Raw genomic sequence first — 5,123 nt, forward strand, 5'->3', positions numbered from 1 at the left:
GCATTTTGCAAGCTCATTGAAGGATTTAGTGTCTAATGATGATCTACTATGTTGAGAGAGACAGAGATTTGCAGGCATTGATGCCAAGCAAACTATAGTGCATTTTCATAGCTTGAGGAAATGTCGAGGCCATCTACCAGAAAGTCCCCATATCATGACAACCTAGCATAAATACTTTTCTAATCTGTTGTTTGAAACTATTGGCATACTTGTGCAGGATAGATATATTGATATGCAGTTTGCGCACTGGTTATACATGCAATTACACTTCGATACTTTCAGCAAGCGAATGAATAATTCAAGCAGGTACAGACCATGTTTGTAGTCCTTGTACACCATGTTGCATTTTGTGTTTTTTGGTGCTTGCATCATTTAGTGTTTATAATCTGAACTACTTTGGATCATTAGCTGGTTTTCAAACTTCATGTAGATTCACATTTCTCAAGTTATGTTGATTTCCGGAGTGGACGTGCCTTCGTATTTTTTAAGTTAAATGTTCACCCATGGTAACTTGAATTCGTGGATCAGCCACTGCACACAAATCGTACACGAATGCCAGTATGAATTAAATGAAATGCAGGGACTTACGCTAGCTCGTTGTACAGGCTCACTGCAGCTCTGCTTGCGCTTGGGATGTTCCATGTACAAGTCCATGTTACCACTTGCTTGGATGTGCAGGCCTTGTGCTCCTTGCATCCCCCTCTGCATTTTTGACACGGCGAATGGTTGATCAAATAAGAGGAATCGACCTTGATGTTATACCGGAGGACAGATACTTACAAGGTTATACAGGTGTGCAGGATGTGTACCAGATCTCGTAGTGCCGTCATGCTTCGCTAAAAAATGGATTTGCTTGTTTCAGATGATATCTCCAGAAGAAATAAGAGTTAAAGTCAGAGTTGCATAGATGTGTAAGCTAAGAGAGCAGTGAAAGAATATCCAAACATCATCGGAACAGTGCACAAGGGAGTGATGTGTGGATACCTAGTTCGGGCCGGCGTTTGGGCATGCTCGCCTAGCTAGAGTGCGGGTCACTTCAGAGCCATTGAGGGTGATGCGCTGGCGTTGGCTGGCTGCACACGGATGCAGATCTTGAGTGGCAGCGGAGCGCTACGATGCGGTGGACGAGACCATTGTTGAAGCCCCAACGGCCTCGAGGGCGGAGGTGCGATGATGTGCTCGGTGAAGTAGCCCCGGTGAGCTAGGAGACGGCGTCGGTGAAGCGCACCTGATGCGGTGGAACTTGGTGTCTGTGAGGCACGTCGGTTGCGGCGGCCGACGTTGTCTGTGGACCACCTGGTGCGGTGGACGAGGGCATAGATGAGGTAGCTCCGGTGCGGTGGTGAAGCGCGACCGTCGTCTTCGTCGTCATCGTCCGGCACAGAGGTGGGGAACAGTGGGGAAAGAGACGAGACGAGGGGCGATTCGAGGGTTGGCGGCGAATTAGGGATTTGAGCAAAATCTGGGCGTGGAAGGGGACGGTGGAGAAGTGAGATTTTGCAGGGCTGGAATTGGGGCCGCAAGATATTTCAATCTGAAACGTGGAAGCGCAAACTTATATTGTCGTCGTCCTTTTTGGTGGGGGGAGGGGGTGGGTGGCTGGGTGCTACGCATCCGTCCGACACACGCGACCACCCCGACAGGACTATGCTTCGGTGCCTTAAGGCACCTGCCTTTGTGTCCATGACATGTGGGTCCAACAGGTGGCTGGCCCACATGTCAGTGACCCAAAGGAAGTTGCCTTTAAGGCACCGAAGCAGCATCCACCCCGACACGACCCTGGTCTGCCTGATGCGTGTACATTTGAGAATGCAAACGAATCTTCTTTCATTTGCAAACGAATATGTATGTATTACCATGCCCGTGTTTTCCTTGCAATAATTAGTCATTCGAAACAAGATACTCCATCCGTTCACTTTTTTAAGTCATTTCAGACAACTTAAAATGAACTGTTTTGCACATTGTCTGAAATGTCTTCAAGGTCTTATAAAAGTGAACAGAGAGAGTACTATAAGTTAATTAATGAGGAGTTATTTGAAAAAAAAATCTAAACGGTACCCACGCTAACGTGGATTAGAGTGTGTGTCACATAATTAGTTATTTGAATTAGAGTGTGTGTCACGTAGTTAGTTATTTGAATTACAGTGTGTGTCACGTAGCGATCTCCAATTCTAACGTGGATTTCGCATTTCACTGTATCCACGCTAATTTTTAATACAAATTCATATGTATATGATGAACACCATGGTAGTGAGAAAACTTTTGGATGGATTCAAACATATGACCTACAAAATAGCACAACAAACTGAGTCAATGTCAACTTTTCGAAACTTAGTATGGCACAAATTCGAAATAATTACCTGTATGCCCGGTCCTCGGTTCAAATCTTACAATGTACACCGAATTGAAACATCGCTATTAAGTCTCGTACTATGTACATTCAAATGTTGTTTTTAGCCCCCCCCACACACACAAACGCTACATACTTCCTGTATCGGTCAATCTTCCTCTCCTAACCACCTTAGGAAGCTATCGGTTTCCAACACACATTCATTCTTTCTCTCCATGTTTCGATCTCTATGTCTCTCAACTACACAACCCCTTTTTCCACTCTGTTACCAAATGTATTTACCTCACACACCCGCCATTGCACCCCATGCCGAGCTCTCTCTCTCCCCCCTCTCCCTCTCACCCTCTCGCGCTAAATACATGCATTGCCTATCTATCCCCCCAACCTCTCGTGCGCACGCACGCACGTGGTATATCTAGGTCATTCCCTCGAGACTGCCTCACTCTTTCTTCCGCACGGCGGGCCACAGTCGCTCAATCTCGCTCTCTTTATCTGAGTCTCGTTTAACCTCGTTTTCTTTCACACACAAATGATATATCTCCCTGTTCGGCCCTCGATCGACACACTCTATACTCTCTCACGCAGATTGCCTATCTAGGTCAGTCCATCCAAGCCGCTGCCACTCTTTCGACCTCATGGTGGGCCACGCTCACTCAATATCCCTCTCTCTCCATATGTCTCAATTGACCTTGCTCTTTCTCAGACAAAAACGATATATCACCATGTTTGAGCCCAATTCGACCTATTCACATTGTATACTCTCTCATGCACATCATCTATCTAGGTCACTCTCTCCAACCCGTCTCACTCTTTCGATCGCACGGCGACCCTATGTGATCGGTTGACCTTGCTTCCTCCCACACACAAAATATATCTACACGTCTGTGACTGGATCATCTCTCAAGCTCTATCTTACAGTGCCCACCCTTGCCAAAAAGCTCAATCGGACTATATCTCTCCAGAGCATATATATTTGTTCAATGAATGTCGGACCACACTCACTTTGTCTCTCTATCTATATGTCTCTCAATTGACTTCGCTTTCTCACACTGTATCTTCCACGCGTTGAAGCTACTACCGCTCCATCCCTCGCAAAGCCGGAGCTATTTACATTGCGAGGGGCACTCCAACCTTGGATTAATTTGTGTAAGCATTTATTTCGGTCGGTTTAGATTTTATTTTCGTAGCATTCGGCCCACAACTACTCCAAACACCGTTGCAACCCACGCAACTCCCCTAGTTGATTTCCCTCTGGCTCGGTCATCGCTCTCTCGCACGTCCTTTCTCGTCTTCAACGTCGCACCATGGTATTATTGAAAAAACTATGTTGTTCTCTTTAATTATTATAAATAAGCTACAAAACTACACACCGATAGTCCACTTGGAATGGAACAAATTTTGACCCACAAATTAAAGTGCTACAAACTACACACTGAGGGGCCCACATGTCATGAAACAAATTTGGACCCATATACAAATTAAAAAATAAAGGACGAAGATCGAACATGCGACCGGGCCTTCAAGCCGCATGTCAATAGGCAACATACATAGAATAGCAATGTTTGTTGTACCCCCTTTGTTCACATAATGTTTTTATATTACCACAACCTAATTAATGGATAACATGTAATATTATTTTTAGTACTATTCACCTTCACTTACTAGTGGGTTCCATGTGTGCTCTCTCTCTCTCCTCCCCTTCTGCATTTAGACGCACAGGCAAACAGGAAGAACTCACGGGCGATGTTGTCGTTGACCATATCTGGACGCGTTCAAAAGTCACGGTACCAGTTTCACGTACTAGCAGCACTAGTCAGTGTGTACGTGCAATGCATGTTAATTTGGAAGTATATTAAGTGCATGCGGATATTAACTACTAGGATATTATTTGCGTGTTGTCATGTGATTAGCACTATTTTTGGCATGAAATTAACTGCACGCTAAACGTGTTGAGAGCTCAACATTGAAGCAGTCTAGGTCGTTGGATGACAATGAATACATGTGGCTTGATGACGTTTTATATTTAATTTGATATGGCTCTAGCAGAACATTCAATCAATCAAACCATATATTTCGCTCAGTCTGACTCCGACTTTAAATTATACGATGATCGATGTAAAATAAACGGAAATGGTAAACGTTCGAATTTTAAGCATGGCAATCCAAACGTTTTTCATGGCAAATTTAGATTACGCGGCGGCGACGTCTCACGGTGGGAAGCGGCTCCTCTGCCGTGCTCTGTGTGTCGTCGGGCCACTGACCGACGGCGACGGCGGCGTCTTTCACCGTTGTTAGCGTACTCCTGGACGTTGGCCTAGCTTCAAGGAAGGCCAAAATGTTCTGGACTTCGGAGCGAGTCAACTGACGGGAGGAGGCGACTGGCGTTGGTGCAAGGAAGTGGTGGACGGCGGCCATCCATGCCACTAAGGGGGGCACTGGCACCCGCGCGGGGACAAGCGTTGTCAATGGCGCGGCGGAGACATTCGTGTGCACGGGCACCGGAACGGGCGCGCACATCAGTGCACGCGCAGGCGCATGCGCTGGCAGGTGCACGGGCACGGGCACGGGCGTGCGCGTCAGTGCACGCGCAGGCGCATGCGCTGGCAGGTGCACGTGCATGTGAAAGTCGGCGGGGACCTCGTGGAACCCCGTGGGATCAAGCTTGGTGACAATGTGCGGCTCCCAGCCCATCAATGCCATGGGGATGGGCGCTGGCGCAGTCGGGGTGAGGGGAGCCGGAACAGGAGCGGGGATAGGTGCGGCGTCTTCCTGC

The sequence above is a fragment of the Triticum aestivum genome, chromosome 1A, assembly GCF_018294505.1.
Source record: "Triticum aestivum cultivar Chinese Spring chromosome 1A, IWGSC CS RefSeq v2.1, whole genome shotgun sequence".
Taxonomy (NCBI): domain Eukaryota; kingdom Viridiplantae; phylum Streptophyta; class Magnoliopsida; order Poales; family Poaceae; genus Triticum; species Triticum aestivum.